The sequence below is a fragment of the Lagopus muta genome, chromosome 30, assembly GCF_023343835.1.
Source record: "Lagopus muta isolate bLagMut1 chromosome 30, bLagMut1 primary, whole genome shotgun sequence".
Taxonomy (NCBI): Eukaryota; Metazoa; Chordata; class Aves; order Galliformes; family Phasianidae; genus Lagopus; species Lagopus muta.
In genome coordinates this window covers 13,727-39,118 of record NC_064462.1, presented here as the reverse complement: position 1 = coordinate 39,118, position 25,392 = coordinate 13,727, and the positions used below count along the sequence as shown (strand labels likewise).

Here is a 25,392-nt window from a genome sequence, read left to right as displayed (position 1 = left end):
GCACTGCTGAGGCCTCACCTGGAGTTCGGTGCTCAGATTTGGGCACCTCAGCACAGAAAGGACACGGAGGTGCTGGAGCAGCTCCAAAGCAGGGCAGCAAGGCTGGGGAAGGGCTTGGAGGATATGGCCTCCGAGGAGAGGGAACACGAGGGAGCAGGGCTCTCCTGCAGCTGCAGCCTGCAGCCAGACGCCTCGCTGAGGCCCCCCCGAGCACCTTCACTGCGGGAGGGCGGCACACGGCACGGCAGCCCGGCCGGGCCGGCGGCTCTGACGGCAGCGCTGCGCCTCCGACACACGGCACGCCACCGCAGGGAACGGGGCCGGGAGATGCGTGACGTCTGCGGCCGCTATTGGCTGCACGCGCGTGCCCGCCCCCCCGTCTCCGCAGAGCCGATTGGCCGCCGCGGCCGTCGCTCGACTCCAGGGCGGGCTTCCTCTCCACGCCGTGCGCGTGCGCGTTTCGTCCGGCGGTGCCCGGCCCGCCATGCCGAGTGAGGGCATGCCCGGGCTACGGCCGTGCGGCGGCGTGACGTCATCGTTAGGCGACGCGCGGAGCACGGGCTGCGCGTCACGTGAGCGGGGGGGGGGGGGGGCTGCGGTTTGGGGCCGGGAGCGGCTCCGGGGCTCGGGATGCGGAATGGGGCTCCTTGCGGGGCTGGGCTGTGGATCGTGGGGACTTGCGGGGTCCCGCGGGCATTTGGGGCGTCCCTCTGGAGCCCTGAAGGCCTGGGCGCGTTTTGGGGGCCGCTTGTGGCTGGGGGCTGGGGGAGGTGGGGGTCTCGCGGAGCTGAGGGTGGCACGGGGCTGTTTGTTGGGGTGCTCCTGTTGGACTCGGGGCGAGGGTCTGGCAGTGGCACGCGGCCGGGGGTCTGCATGCCTGATGGAGTCCGTTCCCGACCTCGAGTCCTCTTGCAGGACTGTTTCTTTCTCAGAACCCTATCCTGAACCGAAATCCTTGATGTACCCAAGTCTAACGCCAACCCCTGCTCTGGTTAATGTGAAAAGGGCTCAAAAGGGAATCTTGGTGACTAATTGTTGCTGTTAGCAATGCTTTGGTGTTCGTTGTTGTTGTTTTTGTGAAATAAAGCCATATATTGTATGTATATAAACAAAACCCACAAATACCTTATTAACTACGTTAACTGACGTGAAAAAGTATTTTGGTATGATATTAAAGCTTATTAACCAGTATTTATAGAGCTTTTCTTTGATTGCCAAATGTTTTGTTTTGGTTTTCAAAACGAAATTGAATCTGTCATTAAAAAAATCAATTCTTAATCAAGTGCCTTATGTCAAGGCTCATTTGTTACATTCCCATCCCTCTCGCTCACCAATAAAGAAGTAAAATTCTTCTTTTTGATAAATTGGGAAAAAGGGAATCTGAATGGTTTTAGTGTAAATGCAAATGAACTTTTTGGAGTGGGATGAATATGGGAACCTATATGTCATAAATTACAGTGACCGACCGGAATAAAGGTGTATATTTCACATATTATTTTATCCAGATTATGTTATACTCTGCTCAGCTTGTAAAGAGATACAGCAAGGGGATTGGTGTTACTCGTGTCTGGAGTGTGGACAACAGTGGTGGAACAAGTTTTGGGGATTGTTTTGGGGAAACTTCAGGGTAAAAGGAGTAATTAGTGGAAACGTTAATAAACTAATAAAACAACAAAATAGCGCTATGGGAGGATCGCAAGGGAAAGAAATACCAACAGAACAAACAAACAAACACCTCTCAGGTGTATGTTGGCACATTGGAAGGATGCTGCAGGAGGGCCGGGGGGAATATCAAATAAGGAACTAGGAACATAAATGGAATAACGGGACCAGTTTTATAATGGAGTACCCTAATCATGAGAGACCAAGTGCTGGGTGTTTGTGGAAGCTGAAGAACTGTACGGTTTGATTTGTGGATTGTGAAAGGAATGGGACAAACTGTTTTGATGGCATAAGAAAGGCAATTGTTACTGGTATACAGAAGTAGAATGGAGGGTATGTGGAAGTGTAACTGAGGGTACGACAAAGGAAAAAGGGTTAAAGAGAAAGTGAGTTCATCTGTGCTGGGGTGAGAGCAACCCCCCACACCGTTCCCTGCGAGCAGAACTTGGTGTGAGAGAGTGAGCTGCAGATGGAGACTGCTGCTGTAAACAGCATGACTTGCACAGGGGGAGGTGGAGAGGACAGGGCACTGGAAGTGAGGCTAGCCTCTGCAGAGAGAATTGCAGTGTTGGTACTGGGAGCCTCTGGAGAGGAGGAGGTCAACTGGGAATAACAGCAGCTGTTAGTGTGGCGGCACTTTTCCTCAGCAATCAGACTGTAGTTATTTCATATGCACTATTAGAATATGATCAGATAAAGAAGAAAACAAAAGGAAGTGTCGTGTATTATGAGAGTTTCTGCTTACATGTCAGTTGAGCTTGAAGCTCAGAGATGCTTTTTAAAACTGCAGCACAGGGAAAATGGAACAAGATGGGATTTATGTTATGGAAAACAGGAATGCATTCTGAAGATGAGTGACTTCTAGTTTTAATTTTTATTTTCTGCTTTCAGTGTTTCCCAGGGAATACAAGAGGTTTTAGGAGAATTTTAACCAAGAGAAAGGAAATACAGCTTGCTGTTGTGAACAATGCTTCCTAGGCTGTTCACTGATTGAGGTAGCACTGCTCTAAACCAAGAACATATACAGATAACTGCACACTTACCTCCTCTCAGGAAGAACCTCAGTTGCTGTCAGTTCATACGTATTTGCTGGTGTTTTGGGCTTCTTAACTGCGATGACTGTCGTGCACTGGCTCTCTGAAAGAAAGTATCCAAACCAAAGCAGGTATGTTTCTGCAGTAGAGGATTGACTTCTCTTCAGTCAGGATTTCTCACGATTAGCAATTACTTTTTTAAAGCCAGCCTCCTATCTATCTCTAGTCTGCATCTTCAGCGTGATAAAATAGGTTTTAACTAGAACAACAAGACTAAACAGAAAACTGAGACTGATCCCCCCTGAGCTCTGTATTCAAGTCTTTGAGGGGCCGGCGCAGTGCAGTACTGCAGGTTTGGAAGGGATGAGGACCAGAACTGGCTTCTTGTTCTGCCACTGGTCTCAGGACAAACACTGAGGAATTTACTATGTCAAAAGGTTGCATTCCACATCAAGCATTTTCCTTTATGTGAAAGGTGCGAGTTGCATCACCACAGTTAATACTACATGTTGAATAACGGCCTAAAAAGTTCTATTGCCCATGTGTTGGAAAAGAGCTCTGTGGAGCAGCTTTGCATTTGTGGAGACAACTCAATACAGCTCGAAGATTCAGCTTTCCATAGCAGCAGCTGGCCCCAGACAGCCATGTTCTCAACACTTCCAAGAGATACTCCCACCATTTATTGTTATATCTCTAAGCACTGCTTTAACTATCCTGAATGCAAGAACTTCCAATAGAACAACAACAGTATTTTAATTGCTTAACTCTCAGGAATATCTAACAGAAATGAGCTGAAATCACACTTCTGCACTTCTCACGTAAGAAATACCTACTTTCACTTTTTAAGCTTGCCATAAGACCAACATCAGAAGTTACCACATGCAGTCTTAAGACAAAAATAAAACCTGTGTGAACAACCAGCCTTCGTAATGCGCTTCGTTGAACACTTAGCAAAGGAAAGTGGTATGTTCAGTGACTCTCAGTAACATATTAGCCTGCAGAGATGGAGCATTTCTCAACAATATTCCCTAGCACTTGGAACAGAAGAATCTTCAACTGTAAGAAGCGCTTAATACTTTAAAGGGCAGAGTGAACACGTGCAGTATCAACACAAAGGATGAGGACAAACATCTCTGTAACCCAGAGGAGCTGATACAGCATGGACACGTTTCTGGTCCATCACGTAAATGCAGCTGTTAACATTGCTAGCCTCAGTATTTTCAATGCCACACCAAGCAGATATGTGAAAGTACAGGTTACATTTCATTTAGAAGCAAGATGCAATAAGAGCACAGTTAAATAAAAGCATTTACCCTTTTCTTTCACTCAACACAGCAGCCCAGAAGAAAACAAAAAACCATAATGAACGTTGAAGAAATTTTCTCCTAGATCTCCACGAGAAGTGGAACCACGTGCCAGTTTTAGGAACAGCAATTGTCTCATTATCTGGATGCATCTAAAGGCACCTCCTTGTGAAACCGTGAGAACCTCTGTAATGAACAGACGAGTAACCTGCCCTGACATATGGCTAAACCTCTTGCTGTGCACTGTCAGATGTACAGGCTGGTGAATACATGCGCTGTGACCAAAAAAACCCCAAACCTACATCTTCCAGAAACAGAAGGTTAGGATCTACAAGTATTGTGTTCACATTTGAATTTAAAAAATCCCTAAGCTACACATGTTCTAGGTTCTCATCTGTTAGACACAACATACCTGTGGAAGGAGGTGCCTGGAGGGGTTTGCCTTGCACTTGCTTCTGTGTCTCACTCTTTGGAAAGGAGGCCTTTGGAGCAGGAAGTGCAAAGGGCAGCGCATTTCTTAATGCTGACTCTGCATCCACATTTCTTTGCATGCTTCATAGATGCCACTTTTCCTGTCACTGGAGCTGACAGTGTGAATTCCATATCGCCCAGCTGAGTATCACACCTTGAATGCTGCCAGGTACTGCAATCACATCCAGAGAAGTCACTGTCAAGGAAATTCTAACATCTAAGCAGGTCAGACACAATGCTCATAAAAACATCCTACACTACTTGTCTATTGAGCAAAGTAGTTAAAAACTCTTCAGTACCTCTGATTCTCCCCTAAAATGAGTTTGCTTCTTATAGATTGTCAAGTGCCATTTTTCTATCTGTTCATCTAAATTCTACATTTAGGATTACTCCTCACCAGCTTATCTAAACATAGCTATGAATTATCACTTTTTTAGCTGCGAAATTTGAATTGCTTCACTGTGGGTTTTCTTGTCCAATACAGAGAGATTGAATTTCTGTCGGTACATTTAAAGCTCTGTCCACCTCTTGCCTAACTCCAAAATCTTATTAACTGTGCCTTATCACTTCCCATTTTGTTTTAAAATCCTCACTGACTCCTTCGCTTGTTTCCTTACTCGCTGTTTCAGTGCAAACCGAACACTGAAGTTAAGGTTCTCATCAAATGAACCATGGCTTTCAGGTAGAAGGCATCACAATTTATGCTCAACATACTTCTTTGCTCAATCTGTATCTCCCTTTGGTCAAGGTCCTCTAAATACTTAAATATGTAATAAGCATTATACACACTGAGAAGCAGATTTCTGGATTAAGAATTGTATTTTTTTCTGTCAGAAACTAGCACTGGATCTTCAGACACCTGCTTTGTTCTGTGAGCATTTAGAACAAACTCTTCTAGTGGAGATTCTTCAAACAATGAAGTTCCATCAGCAAATTCCATGGATCCAAATGCATGTGGCACATGGCTGCAACCTGGCACATCTTCAGATGTCACAGCCTTTTCAGACTGAAAAGAAGTGTTCAGTTGAGATTCTTCTGCAGGATTAAAAGGAAGGTTTCATCAGAAAAAAATAATACCAGTAAAATCTAAATATGATTGCTTTGCAAGTTCCTAACTATGGCTAACAGCTAATGGAAGTCCACATGCCAACAGCCCCAATTTTATATCATGCTCTTAATATTGTAATTGTGGATTTGACATTCATATCAGTAGCAGAAGGGAAATTATTCTTAAAGCTCCAGTCATCTTTTACAACCTGTGTCAACAAGAGCAGCATCTCAGAGCCTTCCATTTGGAGACTTGGACCACAAGCTCTTTTCAACAAAAGTCAAATAACAGCCTGGAAAGAACTGAAGAACAGAATGCCGTGAGGTCTGAAAGTGGCTCATAGAAAGGTAAACAAGTCATATCCAAAACATATAACTGTGCAATCTGCAGCACTGCTTGAAGCAGTGTTTGGAAGCCTATGAGGAAGCCCAGGCAAAAGTTCTTTACTGAATCATGGAATTCAGTATTTCAGTCAAGATTGCTAACCTTCACATCTCACACCACACATGACTGTGGTCTCAAAACATCTTTTGTTTCTAACAGCTCATTATGATTTCAGGAACATCCTTCCCATGGACTTATTTCATACCACTTTGCCAATACTGCATACAGCTACCTTATCAGTCCTGAGATAGAAAGGAGGCATTTTTGGAAGCTACGTTCTACTGACAGATAAGTGTCTCCTGACCTGTGTTCATAGATGTCACAACGATCACGTGTCTCATTGCTAGTGAAAGCAGAAACAGCAGATCTAGGGAAGCTCTATGATGACTTACTAAAAAGCCCTTTCCAGAGGGCTGCTAGCTATGGGCAATCTCTATTCTGTAACTGAAATCACGTTCCATTACAATATGAATGCCTGAGCAGGATATCGTGACTATTGTGTTTCAGAAGAAATGTAGGCCATAATGATTTTTTTGGAATTTCCTTACACATAAAACTGTTTCCAATAAGGTGGTGTTACGCATACTCTTGTGCCATCAAATTCACAGAATCACACACTGGGTTGGCAGGGACTTCGCAGCTCACCTGGTCCTACGTTCTTGCCCAAGCAGGGTCACCTAAAGCAGGCTGCCCCAAACTATTTCTGTCAGCTTTTGAAAATCTCCAAGGAGGGAAACTCCACAACATTTCTGGCCAACGTGTGACAGTGCTTGGTCACCCACACACAGAATTTTTTCCTGATGTTTAGACAGAATCTCTTGCAGTCCAGTTTCTGCCCATGTCCTGCAACTGGGCACCAATGAAAAGAGCCTGGCTGCACCTTCTTTGCATCCTCAGCCCAGGTATTCACTCACAATAAGATCTTCCTGAGCCATCTCTTCCCCAGGCTGAACAATGCCAGGTTATGTGAAAGGTTACATTCTCTCACTTTCTTGTCTTCACATGAGACCAGTTCTAATTAGAGGCATTTGCTGTTCATGTATTTTGGCAGGTTGAGCATGTATTCAGATGCCTTATCTTCAGGCAGGCAGGTGAAGTTTGTTCTGACTACTGTGGAAGGACTGGTAGGCTGCTGTGTTACGTGATTTTCATCATCGTATGTGAGGGCATAATGCATTTTTTCAATAGCAGCACTAACCAGACCTACCTGGCACCCATGTCACAAGTGCCAGCTAGATAGATAGAGCAACTTCACTGTTGCTGAACCCAGAAAGACTAATGATCTGGGTGTGAAAGACTAACTCACTGTGATCACAGAAATCACATTATTATTAGCTACGAGATATGGTTTAGTAGCTTGTGGCACTAATAGGAATGGGAGGGTGGTTGCACTAGATGATCTTGCAGGTCGTTTCCAACCTTGCAATTCTGTGATTCTGTGACCAGCAGTTCAAGGGAGGTGATGCTGCCCCTCTGCTCTGCTCTCACTGACACACCATCTGCAGTACTGCGTCCAGTTCTGCAGCCCTCAGCACAAGGACACGGAGTTGTTAAGCAGGTCCAGAGGAGGGCCACAAAGATGATCAGAGGGCTGAAACACCTCACCTGTAGGGAAAGGCTGAGAGAGCTGGAGCTCATCGATGTGGAGAAGAGAAGGCTCCAAGGAGACCTTGTAGTGGCCTCCCAGTACCAGAAGGGCCCTACAGGAAAACTGGGGAGGGACTTTTTATGAGGCCAGGTAGTGACAGGACAAGGGGAAATGGCTTAAACTGGAAAAGGGTAGATTTAGACTACATATTAGGAAGAAACTTTTTACAGTGGGGATGGTGAGACACTGCAACAGGTTGTCCAGCAAGGTTGTGAATGCCTCCTCCTTCCAAGCATTCAAAGCCAGGCTGGATAGGACTTTTGAGCAGCCTGATCTAGGGGGAGGTATTCCCTGCCTATAGATACTAGATAATCTTAAAGGTCCCTTCCAATCCATACCATTCTATGATTCTATATTCATAAGGCTATTCTTGTTCTCTAATTTGTTGTGCTACTTGAATAGAATAATCTTGCACAGAACTTGCTTAGAAGATGCAATTAAATCTGCTGAAGCCTGAGGAAACAGACTGCTGGACTTTCACCCAGCTGCAAGTAAAGAAAGCCACAGAGCTTACTCTAACTGCAAGATAAGGAAGTAAGAAAGACTAAATTGAGACTCTGCAAGCATTGGCAGATCTCACAGTCCTGAAGATTGGAGAAAACAATCCACCAAGAGACAATGAAAGGAACCAATCCAGAGCAGGAAGATCTCCAACCTCAATAGTACTATTGGTCTTCATGGCCGACGGGGAACATGCAGCAAAAGGGCATTTCTCTGTGCAAGGTCCTTCTTCAAGAGCAATCACCTCGAGTTGTTTGCCTAACTTCAACTCTGTATGGCTTTGATTTTTTTTGGTGGGGAATCAACCACCAGCCTAAGAAGCCTGTATCAGCAGCTGACCACACTAACAGTAAATAAATGTTTCCTATTGTCTGGTCTGAACTTCCCCTGATGCAGCTCTGGGCCATTCCTGATCGTCCTGTCATTGGTTCCCAGGTAAACACAGCACCTTCCTCTGTTCTCCCCTCTTCAGGGAGATGCAGAGAGCAAAGAGGTCATCTCCTGGCCTTTTCTTCTCTGGACTCGGCAATGCAAGTGCCCTCAGCCTCTCCCCAGAGCACACACCTTCCAGTCCTGTTAGCAGCTTTGTTCCCCTCCTCCTGGCTGCCAGGACACACCACTGGCTCATGTTAAACTTGCTGTCCCCACCACCTCTAGACCCTGTCCTAGTACTGCTCTCCAGACACTTGTCTCCTCATCTGTATGTTTGTTCCTATTCCATTGCTGGTACAATGTCTGGCATTTTCCTCTGCTGATTGCCTAACGCTCTGATCTATCTAGATTCTTCTGCAAGGTCTCCCATCCCTCCAGGGAGCCTCCAGCACTTCCCAGTTAAATATCATCAGCTGTTTAAGAAAACCTGCAGAGGATGCACGCCTCTCCTGCGTCCAAGTCAATGGGAGCCCCATTCACTGTGACTCTTTGAGCTCTGCCACTGAGCCACTCAGTATAGCCTGTACCTGTCCATCTCACATTTGGATGACTTGTCTGGAAGGATGCCACGAGGGACAGGATCAAAGGCCTCCCTGAAATCTAGAAGGATTACATCCTCTGCCTTCATACACAAAGTGGGGGGCCTTATCATAGAACAAGATCTGACGACCAAGACTGGCTGCACACATCTCTCTTACAGATGTTGAGGCCACCAGGCTGTTTACCCAGGCTGAGCTTTAGCACACAGCAGTGTTTTTACCAGAATGTTGTGCTGAACTCTAACACTTACCCCGGCTTGCTGGCTGTGTTGTACTGCACGTCGTTTGTGATGGAATCCTTAAGTGGATGCGCTTGCCACGAACCTTCCTGGATTGAAGCAAGAGATAGGCTGTGACATCTGGTCACGATTCCACCTGAAAACAAGAGTATTTAGATCTCTTCAGAGAAGTTGTCAGTACAAAGAAAGCTTAGTGTTCTGAACGTTTCTGCATGTCTGGAATATTTTCCCCTTGATGTGCAACCTTCATGTCTGATCACATCAGGCTAGTTTCAGACCTTAGCTGCTCACACAACAAGTTTAAGATAGAGAAGCAGACTGCTCTTGTTTTTGCTTGAGAGCAGTACAATTGCTGAAAGTGAAAAGTAAAGCTGGTGCCAGAATGGCTCTACTGGAGTGAATGGCAAAGCTCCTATTAATGCACTTTGCACAGTATTTCAGCTGGACTCCCATTTTTGGGGGTCATATTTCAGCCCAGCTCCAAGGAGCATCAACATTCAACTTGGTTTTCAGCAGCTTTTTGACTGCTATGAGAACGATGGGTAAATTGCTTGATAGACTCACAGTGTAGCACAATGAGCTTGAATTACTTATAAGGCATTAGAAGTCCTCTGATAAAGGACTGTGAAAATATCACAGACTAACATGGAAGAACTTCTTCCCCTTGTAGCTAGATTGTTCTCATTATTTTCTGCACCTGAAAAAAGTAGAAATGTCTCCCCTAGGTAAAACTTACATTTTATATCTATTCCTACTAAAGTTATCTGGAAATCTTAACAATCCTTCCAAGTTCTACCACTTTCTATTTAATAGAAAGACAATTCAATTTCAAGAAACAGTTTTCAGATTCAGGTTAAAGCCAGAGTACACATCGTGTTTTAAATCTCTTCTGCAGCTTGGAATGTCATTAGTAACACTGATACAATATTTCTACAAGCACTCAGTTTAGCTTTTCTCATTCATTTTCAAAAGCTACTGGGATGGATTCATTTCTTTAAGAGTTTGTGAGCTGTAATTCCCAAAACTTGTTTCGTTGTCTGAGCGAGGAGTTGATATTTTCCACTTATTAATGAAACATTTCAGAGCAGTGAGTTCAGCCAGCACCTGACACCTGCTGTGCATCCATAAGTTCCTGTTTTGAGTCTATCTGGACTTCCAGAGATTCATCAGGATTTTAACATGGTACAAAATAACAGAAAGGCTTAGGAAACAAAATTAAAGCAGACAAATAGTGTGAACTTCAGAAATGTAGTTATTAGCTACAGATAGACTATGGAGTTCAGCGGGGGTACCTTAGCTCTGAAAGGTATGAAAGATTTCACGTTTGAGAAGAAGCAAGCATTAGAGTCTGTTAATACAGAAAGGTTATTTACTGCAGTAGTGAGCTTAAATACAATGAGTTACATACATTCATTACCTCTGATATTAATGCTGATATACTCTCTCTGCTCTGGTTGTGAAACACAGCAAGTTCTGTTGCACAGTCTTCATCAAGGTGCCCCAGCTGCAAGAACAAGACCTGTACTGAAGAAACAGCTTCCAAGTCATCTCACAGAGCCACTATCACCATGATAGTCTTCTGATATGCACCAATCAAGCCAATAGTTAGCCACCATTTCAGATTTTCTATTTTAAATAGTTAGCATCAGGGCTAAATACTGCAAGGAGTAAACAGAAAGAGTCACCACGCTTCAGCAACTGGTCCCTCTGTGGCAACAGGTTCTGCATTCAAGTACAAAAGCCTGTCAGCAGATGAGATTTTCACTAGAGCACAAGTTACACCTCTGTCCCCTCTTAATTATTCAGTTGCACGGCATGCACAGCACAGTGGTGTACCATCAGCACAGCTGTTCTTCAGAGAAACAGTGGCACCCAGAGGCCAGCAGCAGCCATTGGCTGCAAATACACAGCAACTTCTCAGTATCTGCAGCAAGAATCTCCCTCGCACCCCCAATTCCCACCCCAACCCCGCTACCCCAACCTCTCACACAGGTCAGACAATTGAGAGATAAGGAGCACAAGCACAGTTCCAGAGAATCATAGAACGGCTTGAGTTGGAAGGGACCTTAAAGACCATCAAGCTCCAAGTTGCAGAGCTGCAACTCACCAGATCAAACTGTCCGGGGCCTCATCCAACCCGGCCCTGAATGCCACCAGGATGAGACATCCCTACCTCCTGTTTGATCCACCGCACCTCTCAGCACGGGGCTGCCTGCAAGCTTTCTGAAGGTGCTCTCTAGTTCCATTCTCTCTGTCACTGACAAAGGTGTTGAAGGTGCCAAAATGGACCCCGGAGAGTCACCACTTGTCAGCAGCCTCTGAAGAAATGTGTTATCACTCCCTTTCTGAGAGGATGCCAGTGGTCCAGGAAAGACTCCAGAACATACTTAGGCTTCTTCGAGTGCGTGTACTTACTGGGTATTTACTTTGCCACTGAACAGCACCAGAATAACCTTGCATGAGCCAAGGGTGATTTCACAGGAGTTTAACTGTCATCTGCTTCTTTGGGTCTGCCTAGTGGGCAGCAACATTCAAGCTGTTACTTACATCACCGAGAAGAACTGCAGACAGTTATTCTTTTCCTAACAACTTCAAGGTGCCTGGAAGCACAAATAGAGACCAGCAGTATTTATTCCCTTCACCAGAAGGAAGGTCAAACACCTGAGCTGTGAAGAACAGTTACAGCACCTATGGTTACAGTAAATGTTCCACGAGCATTTTGTATGTGAGACTGCGTAGATACAGCCCAAAGGCACACTCAGTACGTTCAGCTTCCTTGGAGAAACAGCTTTTGTGTACAGATCACTTTTAATTACACAGCACAATTAAGAGCATCCAAATGCAAGCTGCTTGAAGACTGTGTAGTTATTAAAACTGCAATCATTTCTATAACCATTAACTAGTACTACGTGACTATTGGAGAATTTTCAGCACAAGGCAATGCTAACCTTTTCTTCAAGGACATCAGGCGTGGAGCAGTTTAACTTGTTTAAACACCACATATTTTCTAAGCACTCCATCAATGCTTTGAGCTGATGCAACAACATTTTGTACATCAATCTGAATAGAAGCAGCCCTTTTACCTGCAGCAGTTGGTCAAGTAGCAGCGTGCTGCTAGGGGAAAGCCATTTTGGAACAGTGTCTTTTCCTCTCTGCAATAAAAAAGTTATTTTCTTCACTAAAATAAGAGAGGATTGAGAATGAACCTTCAACAACTAGCTCAAAAGGAACTATTAAATTATTTGGATGATATTGACATCTCTTTTCTTTCAAAGCGTAGGAACAGAGATTACAAACTCTGCTTTAAGAACAGCTTGAATAAATGTAATGGTAAAAATTCACATGTGCTTGGCTGAGGGCAATGCTGGAAGGGAAACTGCTCACAAGAGCTACAAAATGCCCAACAGCACACCAGAAATACTTTGTTCTAACAGCAGTTATGGCACATAGTCAATTTCCTTAAGTATTTCCCAAATGAAGTGATGTGGAGCAGGGAAAAGAACACTGAACACAGATGCTGTGATTGGATTCAAGCAGTAGACTTAAACCAGTTCTGAGTTTTAGATTCCAGGATATCTCAGGATCTGTAACGTGTGACAGTCAATGACACAACAATGCCTTGGTGTCTGCATTCCAAGCACTTTTCAGATCACAGCCACATAAAATCAAAACAAATTCAGTGCAGAAATAGCAAGGCAGTATCTTAATACTTGTGAGAGTATCCATTTTTTACTGCATTCTGACTCAGTTCTGAAACTTGCTCATCCCAGTTCACTTAAACAAGTTCCACCAGTTCAAGCACTGCAGCCCTCAGCTCCTGTGTGCATCAGACAGATAGAACTAAATGGTGCAGAAACAATCTTGGACAGCTTTAAGAGCTCCATTCTGCTTACAGACTCGCAGTCCAAAACTATCCACAATTTTAAGGAAATGTGCACCTGAAGCAGTTGGATCATTTTCCATTTGCCACGTTCTGCAAATTGGGGTAGTGATTAGCACAAAGGATTTTCTGCAGTCCTGCAGACATGGACAACGTCCTAATTACAAAGGGACAAAAGCTCAGTGCACAACACAGTTCACACCAGCCTGAAAAGCTGTGTCACTTGATTCACACGCTCAGGTTGTTGTGCGCTCTGAAAGGAAACAGAACGAACTGCTGAATTCAAAGGCAATCAGTGGGGTCCTACATTTCCTCCTGGTTCTGGAAGAGGAAATTCTGATAGCAGCTGCAGAACTGTGCTCTTCCTAGACAGGAGAAGAGCTGGCATTCCATAACATTCATTTCTGGTAAATCAAACGATGTATTTCTATTTTTACTACAGGTAGTACAGGGAGCAGCCAGTTGAAGAACCAGATACAGAAATTAGCCCATTGGCAAGCAAACACTTCTCCTCAAACTCTGCATGCTACCATGTTATATAATCAGGCTACAGCGCCGCATAGGCCAACCAAGTGCAGAACCAAACCCACAAAATACTGGTAGACAAAGCAGCAAAAAAGGGGACAATATTCAGCAGACAGGCCTTTCCACACACAGCACAGCTCAGCATGTTCTGCCATCAGAGAAGCAAGGCCTCTCGTCATGCTCAGCTATTTCCCTTCTCAGTGTATTCTAGCACCATCGATACCTCCTGTTATTCTCCTGTAGAGTGCCATCACACTGCCATCGTCAAAAGGAAGAAACCCACACAGCAGAGCGTACCGCAGTGCACCCATGCTCCAAAAATCTGCCTGAAAAATAAAAGGACAAGTTTACAAACCTGAAGCACCTAAAATGCCTTACTGACAGACTGCATTGTCTGCCCTTGCCAAAGGCCACATGCAGCCTATGAAAAGCTGGCTCTTTCCCCCAGGAAAAAAACCTTATGGCTCCAGACAAAGCATATGACCCTAATTCAATTGCTCTTCCGCTCAACTTAAAGCACCATGAAAACCAGTATCTCCATCTTAGCTCATCACCCTTCTGCAGTACCTTATACCTACAAGGATTTCACTGGCAAAAATGAAATCAAACCCATCACAAAGGATTTGGCACAGTTATGTGCTACTGGCTACAACGAGAGCTGCCAGCAGTCAGCTGTGAGGCTCTGCTGCTGTTCTCTTTATGTACAGGCACAACAAGGCTCTACGCCTCACAGTGCAATTCTCACTTTGACTGTAAAGAAAAAGGAGGCTTGAAAAGCAGTCTGTGGAAAACAAAGAAAGCAAGAATTAGAAGCCATCAACAGCGGTGCAATGGTACCCGAAAGAATTGCTCCATCTTTAACAGCAGAGCAATTCAACAAGCACCAGGGCATTTCAAACCAGACCAGTTGAACAACTGCAAGTAGTGGGTTCCAAAGTTCTAGACATGAAATCAAGGCTGGAAAAACTCTTCACGTTTTCATCTCTCAATTTTTAGTACATTGAGCATCACAGTGGAAGCAAGTCTTCAACACAACTTGGAAGCTAAAGACAAGTCTAACAAAACATGTAAGATCCTGAGACCGCACAAGAGTTTGACCAATGATGGACAATAAGCAGAGCAAATTGCTGTTTCAAAAACTTACTAATAGTAGGAGATCTCTGAAGTTGCTGTTTTACAGAGCCCCAAAGTAGGGAACAATTGGTGGAGACAGATGAGGATCAGCCAGAGACAAACCAGCCAGCTGTGTGAACTGCGGCCCATTGCACTTTTCAGTCTGTGGCCATTGACAGCTTCTGAGAGCTACTGAGCAACGCAACCCAGCAGAATTCAGGAGGGGAACCAAGTGAGTGTATCTGAGCTGCACTGCCTTTAAATGCTCTCTGGGGAGGGAAAGAGGGGAGAGGTGCAAAACAAACTCTGGTCTGCATACCTCTGAGCCAATATAGGCTTTGCCCTGGATTAGCTCTGGTGCTGCACATGCTGGGCTTCCACAGCACGTGTTCAGGCGGTCATCAAGGCCTCCCTGGAATAACACAGAAAACAGAAGAGTTTGCTTTAACAGAGTCCATGCTTTCTGCAGTGACACTTCAGAAGCCTCAGAGGCTTCTTCTCCTGGGCATACTTTCATTCACTACATATTTGGCTTTCATTCAATAGGTGACCTCACTAAGCAAATATTGTCTAAGACCATGAGCACTGTACAAATACACAGATCCCAAGCTGCTCACTTATCTGATGTATCCTTGGCATGATGCATTATTTTCCTCAGCTGATCACCTACTAAGATGAACTGTCTGTGCAAACACCAAACTGAGAAAGAAGTCATGCAAGAGCTGTTGTGTTTGAGGCTCGCTGGTCATTTAGAGCAATTTCATGCAATCACTTTACAAACTTGACAAAGAACAACTGGTAGAATACTTCTTTATTCAGAGTATCCTATTACTCTACTTGGGTTTTGTGCTAAACAGGTCAGAGCAAGATGACATTATACCACTGGGACAACAGCCTGTTGGTCTTGATTACCTGCGAGAGGCTCTAAATTTGGCCAGGAAAAGCGATTTGAGGATAAGTAATTCTCTTTGAATCAGGAAGGCACTCTTCCCATTGAATTCTTTCTCACCAGCACCCATCTGGCATGTTAAGTAAAGGCTCCTAGCAAGCCGTTTTAAGATCAAGAAACAATTCAGTTCAAGCATATGCAACCACAGGATCTGTTTGTCACCTGCAAAACTCTTAGGTTTTATCCATAATCTCAATCTACACACAGTTCCTTCGAAGAGATAATGGCATGCCAGCCCAGTGCTCCTATGGCAGGCCCTTGCATAAGACAGGTGATACACGTACAAGATTATCTACAGTTAGACTGTGAAAATAGGAAGTCTGGGTAGAGAAAAGAATCTGAGTGTGCTTCTGAGCAATCTGTTCACTCTCACACAGCTAAGGCCCTTCCAAGCAAGATGCAACTGCATGTCAACCACAGAGACAGCTTGAATGTAGGGTGTTTGGGCAAGTCCCTGTTGCATACTGTAGAAAAACATGCATTACTTGGGGGCACATTATATTTGATTTCAGATACTCTTACCTTTGGCTTTGTACAGAGTCCAAAGTCTGTCAGCTTCAAATTATGAGAAACATGTTTCTCATCAATCAGCGGATCTTCCTGGTGAATGAAAAAGCAGTCAGGAATTATTTTCACCTGAATGCTCAAGGAAACATATTTTCTCTTCTGTTATTTCTTCATGTGGTCAGTGGTTAGCTCTCTCTCTCTGTCACTGTCTCTCTCTGTCTCTCTCTCTCTCTCTGTCTCTCTATGTCTCTCTGTCTCTCAGAGATTTTCACTGACTGCTAACAAGTTCCCATACCCTAGGTGGGTTAGAAAGGGCCCGGGGACTAGGAGGACAAGTGGTGAAAGACCACAAGATGAATGCAAGCCAGCAGTGTGTGTTGACAGGAAAAAAAGCACAACAGGATAATGGGCTGCATTCAAAAGCAGCACAACCAGACCAGGACAAGTCACCCCTGCTGCACACTCATTGGACCACATTTACAATACTGTAGTTAGTTTTTGGCTGGGAAAGATAACAACCTGAAGCAAGCTTTGTGGATGGCCTCCAGTCAGTGCAGGGAGCTGAAGCTCCCACTCAGAGAAGAGAAACTGGGGAGAAAGAGGTTTGTTCAGAGTGCAGAGGAACCTCATGGCAACTTCTAAACGCCCACTAGGGAGGCATGAAGAAAGGAAGACAGATTCCTGAGAATCCGTACAGCAGGTCATGGTGGGACAGTGACCGAAAACAGTCATTCATGGAAACAGCAGACTGGACAGAAGGAAACAAAACTGCTCAAGCATTGAACAGATTGCCCACAGAGAGCATGCAGCCTCATCCTTGGGAGAGGTTGAGCATGAAAACGAAAAAGCTCTGAGAAACTTGGTGTCAGGATTCTCGGAGCAGCAGGTTCAGGCACAAATCTCTAGAAGTCACCTCCATTCCAAGTGCCTGTCTGAGCCTGTGAATCCACCAGCTTTTCAGCTGGAAGCCAGTTCCTTGCAAAAAGTATAGGCAATGCTTTATTTTTCAGAGGGGAAAGATTCTTTAGATACGAGGATTTCATAAGATGCCTAGGAAAATGCTTGTGCTGTAATGATTTGCTTTACTCGGCAATATCAGCAACTTAAGAAATGCAAAGTTCTAACCTACTTGTGTAGAAAGACTCAAACCTTCCAGTATCTAACCCGTGCTTAAAGCCTTCAGTGACAGAAAACCCACTGGATGGAGCCAAGGCATGCACCCCATCCCATACTCTGCATAGCCACTGTTTGTTTGAAGGATCACTCTCCCTTGAGGCACAAAACTGGAGCACACTGCACGCTGACACCTGTAGTTACTGCTAGGCAGTGTTGCACAGAGCCAAAGTCATTCTCAGCTGAGAGCCCAAGGAAGTGAGAGGGAACAGAATTAGGACAGCTGACTTAAACTGGCCAAAGGGATATCCCACACCATATGACATGGTGTGGAAGGAGTTCTGAAGGGCGTAGAAGTTCATGTAAATCTCTTCTACTGCTGGGAGCCTAACTGGACATTGATTGGTAGGTGGTGAGCAATTGCTTTTGCATTCATCAGAACTGTTATCCTTTTCCCTTCCTCTACCTCAGTAAATAATTTTATCTCAACCCATGAGTTCTACTTTGTGTGGTTTTCTTCCCCCTTCCATCACCTTCTGCAATTCACTGGAAAGGAGTGGATTGAGTGAAGCACTGCGTGATGCTCAGGCACCTGCCAGGTTAAATAAACCACAACCACAAAGGGACAACTTTCTCTCCCAATGGAAAAATAAAAACACGCTCATTGTTATTTATGAAAGACTGAATACAGTTCAGACTTACTGGTTTGATGTCTCTGTGGGCATGACCCTGACTGGGAACATAAGCAAGTGCTGAAACAGTCTGTCGAAAAAAGACTCGTAGCTTCCTCTTCTGAAAGGTGGTCCTTAGAAACAATATAATCAAACAGCTTCCCTCCAGGACAATGCTTTAATGAGAAAGGTAAAGTTATCTGACAACGTATTTAGAATGCATCCGAGAAAAATAAGCAGCAGTGAGAGCACAGCAAGCACAGGACACCATTCCCCGTGCTCAGTCAGAGCAGTACAGGGTGCTCCAGTTATGCCATGGGCCAGCACTGTGGCACACCACACAAGCTACACAATCTGACCCTTGCCTCCAATCTGGTAACTGAGGCACTGCACTCAATGTCGTGGGTGGCATAAATCACTCAGGAGATGGCAACAACGTGGGGGCTCTGGTGTCCTGCAGACCTTGCAGATGCTACTTTAAAAACTGAAGTGTGAGTTAGGAATTAAAACCAGTTCCCTTACTGTGAATGCTGATTAGTGCCTTTTACAGAAAGACAGAATATAGAACATTGCATTCTTCATTTTAAAACCAATGAATCTTGAACCCATTCACCACTGAGATATTTAAGAATCATTTCATTTCAGCTTCATTTCTATATTATTGTCTGCTGCTAAAGATAAAAAAAGTAGCCTTAAGCGTGGCAGAAACACTATTTCTTACCTCCAAGACCATGAATATTTTCTTTGATGTCTCTGTTACATGATACAATTGGCAAACATCTTGCTGACTTCAGTTCTTCATGGCACCAATTTCTGTTCTAACATGAGGCAAGTCATCCTTAAGAGACCATAAAAGCAAGCTATGAAATTGCTAACTAATTTGGCACACCAGGTACCACATCTGACTACTGTGTAACATAAGATGTCAAAGCTTGTATGTGACAGTACACAATTCAGCATCAACTCAGCAATGGCTGACATTACTCCCATAGGAATTCTAAAACACAGATCAGAGAAAGCTGAAAGGTAAAATATCCAGTATTTTCATTAGCATTTTGTTAAAGTTGCTGTAGTAATGTTGAACTTCCTCCATTTTACAGCCAGAGAGCATTGCCCTCTGAACAACGAGGAACAAGATTTGTGGTGTTCTGCTGAACTTTTTCCACTCCTACAGCATCCTTCAAAAGGCAATGGCACTAGTAGGCTGCATTTCTATATACCACCTCCCTGTGTTCTCGAGAACTCCACAACTGCAACAGAAGGTGTCATCATATTTAAATATCTTTTGGCTTACCCCTAAAGCAACTTGGTCCATGGTTTTTGCTCCAACTTTTTCACCAGTAAAAAGATGCCGTCCGAGTTTCACCTCTGCAAAACCACCTAAAATTCAAAACAAAAAGGCTTAAAGTTGACTGTGAATCACACTGCATGGCTCGGACTTCCCTTATGCTAACAGTACAGAGCACTGCTCAGAGCTTCGTGCCACAGAGCAGCAGCAGGGCTGGACTACAGCTTTAGAATCATAGAATCACAAGGTTGAAAACCACCTGCAAGATCATCTAGTCCCAACTGCCCTCCCATCACCACTGCTCCCACAAGCACTCGACCAGATCTCACAGCTCCTCATCCAGACGCCTCTTGGACGCTGCCAGGGACAGCGACCCCGCCACCTCTCTGGGCAGCCAGTAGCCTATCCTAATTCTCTTTCCCTCTCTGAGAGAAAAAGTTCTGCCTTACGTCTAACCTAAACCTCTTCTGGTACAACTTGGGGCCATTTCCTCCAGTCCTGTTTGTTGCCTGGGAGAAGAGGCCAAACCCCTCCTCATCACAAGGAGCTTCAGGAAGTTGTAGAGTGCAATGAGGCCTCCCCTGAGCCTCCTCTTCTGCACACTGAACAATCCCAGCTCCCTCAGCCGCTGTTCATAAGACTTGTGCTCCAGACCCCTCACCAGTTTCGTTGCCCTTCTCGGGACACACTCCAGGCCTCAATGTCTTTCTTGCAGTGAGGGGCCTAAAACCAAACACAATACTCGAGGTGCGGCCTCACCACAGCTGAGTACAGGGGGACGATCACCTCCCTGCTCCTGCCAGCCACACTATTTCTAATGCAGGCCAGGAGGCCGCTGGCCCTCTTGGCCACCTAGGCACGCTGCTGGCTCGTGTTCAGACAAGCACCCCCAGGTCCCTTTCCTCTTAACAGTCACCCAGCCACTCAGCCCCAAGCCTGTAACGCTGCATGGGGGTTACTGTGGCCAACGTGCAGGACCCGGCACTCGGCCTTGCTGAACCTCGTTAGGAAGCAGCGGGAGCCTCTCCCCATAGGCCTAAGCGGCCCAGCAGCGCTCTGTCCCTTAGCAGCACCGCCTCAGCTTCGATCCCACCCCGCGCGCCGCTCCGGCACAGCGCAGCCCGGCCTTTCTGCAGGCCGCTCCGCCCGAGGAGCGCCGCCGCCTCAGCGCAAACACACGGAGCGCTACTCCCAGCCCCCCAACCTCCTTTCCGGGGCGACCCGGCCTCCGCCGCAGACCGGAACCGCGCTACGACGGGCCGAATGCGAGCGGGGCAGCCGGCAGCTGCACAGAGCGCGGCCCGGCCGGCAGCTCGCCGGGTTCCAACTTCGCTGTCGGAACGCTCACTTCCGGCCGGGGGAGAGGATGGACCAATCACCGCAGCGCCGAAACCGGAACGGCTGTTGTCGCGCAGTGCATGACGGGAGGAAGGTAGGAACGGGATGCGGTGCGGTGCCTCAGTGCGCCATGTTGAGTGGGTCTCCGGCTCCACTGCCGCGCCGAAGGGAGATGGAACGCGGCGGGGAAACTGAATTCATGCAGCCCAAGGAGGCCTGGATTGCCGCATAACGCACGTTAATGACGAATCTGTCAGAGCCGTTTCCTCACTGCCCCCAAAAGCACTTTGAGTGCTTTAGGAGCATCAGTGGAACTTTGAATCAACTCGGCATATTGTAGCAAAGCTGCAACAGCTGCGTGACAGAACTTTGGGAAAAAAGTGATCTGTAATGACTGTTGAATAGCGTGATTTAATTATCATCCGGTAATTACATTAATCAAACCAAGGGAATCAGCTCCCAGGCAATCAGCTCCCAGCCCAGCAGGTGCAAGCAGTACAAGCTGCTCCTACTCTCCAGGGCCCATGCAGTCTTACCAAGGGGTCTCCAAGGACTCCCCTGTTGACCTCTGGCTTCCAGTGCCCCCTAATGTGCCACAGAGGTTTCTCAGGGCCCCACAGTTTGCTCCGCAGATATCCAGACACGCCCTAGAGCAATCATGCGTGCTGCAGGGGGACCAAGAGACATCTCAGAGCACCCTAGTGCCTTCTCACAGCTCCTCAGTGTGCTCGAGGGCTCTTCGGCTGTATCCAAATATTTCCAGATATGCCCTGCTGGACTCCAACGACATTCACATCTTCCAAAGCAGAAAGCTCTATCCATTACGGTCCTGGACCGCACAGTCAAGGGAGGCTGGAGGGAAACGGTGCAACTACGTACAGCTCTTCTTTCAATGCTAGGTGCTGTCCTCTGACAAGTTCAGTCTTTGTTGGTCTTCAGCAACCGGATGGAAGAGCTGCTTGATGCAGCGCATCTTAACGCACGGTCGTCTGAGAACTGCAGCTGTAAGGAAGTCCACGCCACCCAAAGGCTTTGTGTGAAACCACAGCTCCTGAGCGGCAGATCGTCCTGATGTGCTTGGGGAAAACTGGGTGTCACAAGCTGCTCCCATCTTAGACATCTGCAAAAGCTTGAAACAGCTCAAGATAAGCAACACTAAGCTTGAAGAGCAATTAGATTCTGATTAGCCCAGCTATCCTTTGTGAATTACCTGCAGTTTTCTTTCTGCAATGCAAAACTTACCTACAGAGAAACCCGCACAAACCGACTGCAGCAGAACACCTACTGATTAGGCTTTACACTCACAGGTGATCCTAAGAAAACAGACTCTCCCTGATTTTCCTGCTCCCATTAATAACATCTGTTTGTGAGTTTAAAAATCACAATTTTCAAAAACATGCAGCCTTACCTGATGGCTGCAGTGGGTTTCACAATATGCCAAGCCTTTTCTCTCATGATGACCACGACCCAGGAATGGCTTTTCACATTTTGCACAAACAAAATGCTACGAAGAAAAGTACAGATCCTTTTTCAATTTCTTGTAAATAATGGTGTTGTTTTTTTTTTTCCGAGAAAGCAAACAAACAATCCCTATGCTGAACATGACCAAAGCCTATTGAGTTCGCTGTGCCATCTTGGAAATAAGAATTACAACTATTGCTCTGTACTTTTGGATCACTAAAATAACGTTCCTTTTACTGTCTTTAACATTTCAACTCAAAAGGTACAAAAAAGAAAAAAAAAAAAAAGCACTGAAGTGATTCTGGTATGTTATTATTGACAGAACCCAGTGAGGTCAAGTAATTTGCACCACCACTGCATCTTGTGAAGAAAGCACCTGCTGCAGGAGAATTTCACAGCAAAAGGACTAGAATGCTTATCTTCACAGCTTAAATGGAAGAAGTAAATCTTGCACACGGACTTGAAATAGGAACTGTCACCTCAACTGCCTTAGAGATGTTTATTTGGCAAGTAACTGGAAGCCATAGCAATGTTATGATGCCCACTAGTGCTGCGTTTGTCACAGAACATGGCTGCCTTTCCACACATCCTGCTTCTCACTTGGTGACATGTTGTTCTACAGGGACCTTGCAATGCTTCCTTGGACTGCTGATTTCAGCTCCGCAGGCAGAGGTCTTTTCTCAGTGGAAGATCAGGCAAATGAAGGTTGAACAAGGGATGAGGAGATGATTTGCTGATCGCTGCTGCACACTTTTCTAATCCTTTCACAGCAGCTGGTCGGCGATATTCCAGTTAAGCACGTCAGCCCTTACATGTGTGACAGATCACGTGTCAGCTGATGCTTACCTCCACGTGCCACTGCTTGCCCACAGCGTTCACCACACGTCCTTTCACTGGTGTTCCACGTGCTCCACAGGTGGGGACGCCCATTTTGTCACGGCAGGTAAACAATGTAATCATTCTACTTTCGGTTCGCGAGCATCAGCAGCGAGTTCCTTCTTGTTCAAAGATTCATTAATTGAGAGCATGAGCTGAAGCAGGAGATCATTTCTTGTCTGTAGAGATCATTTAATTTTCAGCACTTGTTTCAGTAACAGGATTTATACTGCAGTAATGTCTTCACCAGCATCACACACGACAGTTCAGTATGATTACTTTTTAAACAAGCTTGATTGATCCTGAGAAAAGCCTGCTAAGTAGGATGCATCAAATCTCTCTGAAAATAGCTACTGAACTCGTCACAAACAGGTCAGAAAGCTGTACTCATTGCCTGGCTTACATCCTGGCTCTCTTAGCACTGGTTTCATTAGATTTACATAAACGTAACCCAAAGCAAAATGCACGCCTCTGCATTTTCCCCATGATGTCAAACATCAGAGAAAGAAAAATGTAAGCTGACAATAGCACTGACACAGTACTACAGGTTGTTTTTCAAACCAGCCTCTGCCATGACACCGAAATGAGAGCTTCCCCTGTACTAAGAACCAAACAACTAACAACGTGTGCTACATCCTGCACTGCCCCTGATCCATGCATCGCTGGGGGACGCAGAAACACGCAGCTCCGTATTCTGCAGCTGCAGAAGCCGGCAAGACGAGGTGAGGGGAAGATGACAAGAAAAGCATGCTCAGGCAACTCAACTGAAAACAAAGAATGTAGGCAAGACAACGACTGAGGCAGCTGAAGAAGACCAATTTCCTGCCCTCTGTATCAGAAAAATAATGTCAATCATTTTGCTGCCATAAGCAAGTTGGCACCCAGATTTCCTATTTCCTAAGGAAGCACCCTGTGCTGCAAACTGCAGTCTTCCATCCCGCCCCACTCCCATGCTTTACCCTCAGACTCTTCAGAGATTTAGATCGGAAGCTGGATGGCAAAACAGGCCCTAATTCTCTACATAACTGTGTGTATCACATTAGAGATATGAAAGCAACAGCTACACGTCTATTCAAAAAAAAATCCCTGAAGGATCCCACTGAAATGAGAGCATTTAGTAGTGAAAACGGTGATAAACTGGACTCATACTGGGAACCCACGTCAGGAAAATAAAAATCTGTTTAAAAATTACAAAACTTCTGCATCTGATTTGTTTCTAAAGGTCTGTGGCACTGTATCATCCTACTGATCCTGAAACATCACCAGCACAAAACACACACTTGACAGGAAATCTGGTGTCGAAGTGGATAAGTAGTTAATATTTCACATGCACATTCTAAGATACCACTCTCAGTTTTGTGATGCATTCTAAGACCTTTTCCTCATAAAAGACACTTCGCTTACTCCATCTCAGCAGGAAAGCTTTAGGAACCAAACCCTGCACATCCCTCCCAACTTTCATTCCATTTTCATCATTACCAGTGACAGAAGGAAGGGTGAAGACCCACCTGCCAGCATTCTTGACAAATCCAATACCTGCCAATACCTGTTGGCAGATATCACAGCAGAAGCACTCTGGATACCAGCGGTTGTTTATAGCAGTCACACAATCAAGAATGAACTCACCTGTAGGAAACACAGTAACAGGATGTAAAATGCCCTGCTACACAAAGTTAAAAGAAGCCTGCAACTGAATCGCTAGAATTACGTCCTCGCTTTTGCCTTGCTCTTCTTCTAGAAAAGGACACTCTTGAATTGTCGTTCACACAGCGTTGGCTTCTACTCTGCTAGGTCTATAATCAAGCCTTGAAAGGGCTCCATACTCAAAGCACAACAGAACTGAGTTTGGGTGGCCTTGACCCTACTGCGAGAAAACTCCTGCAGTCAAAGTACAGTAGGATACGGAGATACACAGAGATGCAGCAGGAGAATGCACCTGCTAAACAGCAAATCCAACACGCACACCAATTTCTGATCTACCACAGAGTCCTGTCCTGGGAGGCACTGAAAAATGAGAAAACTACCATTTCTATTCTCTGCTGCACAGCCATGCCAAACACACACGCTGTTCTCTGCACGCACGCTGCAGCCAAGGCCCCTGAGCAGAGCAAACGCTGCCTACAACACGTCGGGAGCTCCGCTTCCTGCTGCTGCCAAAGGCTGAAAGCTGGCTCTCAAGAGCCCACAAATCAAACAGCTGTCAAAGAGGAGCCATCAGGCAGATAACAGCATGAACAAAATGAAGTCTCACATGCAGGCTGTGGCGTTCCCATGAAGTCACAGCTGTCCAAGAATAAAACGTGATCGTCTCTAGAAGTGTCGGGAAAGCTTGAGGCATCGCTGCTGACAGCAGCCCTGCTGATTTTGGCTACTCTCACTACAGTCAAAAACCGGAAAAGCCCACTGCCA

The 25,392-nt window shown here is 45.6% G+C and overlaps 1 long non-coding RNA gene and 1 pseudogene across 1 annotated transcript; both read right to left on the bottom strand.

The window, feature by feature from the left end:
- Nucleotides 1-2,519: 2,519 nt before the first annotated feature.
- LOC125686038 (uncharacterized) lies at nucleotides 2,520-9,271 on the bottom strand. The gene is made up of 2 exons (XR_007373603.1): nucleotides 4,413-9,271; nucleotides 2,520-2,799 (listed from the first exon to the last, which is right to left on the bottom strand). It is a non-coding gene; the product is annotated as an uncharacterized LOC125686038 (long non-coding RNA).
- Nucleotides 9,272-9,278: 7 nt separating this feature from the next.
- Nucleotides 9,279-21,436, bottom strand: LOC125686049 (maternal embryonic leucine zipper kinase-like; annotated as a pseudogene).
- Between the last annotated feature and the right edge of the window lie 3,956 nt (nucleotides 21,437-25,392).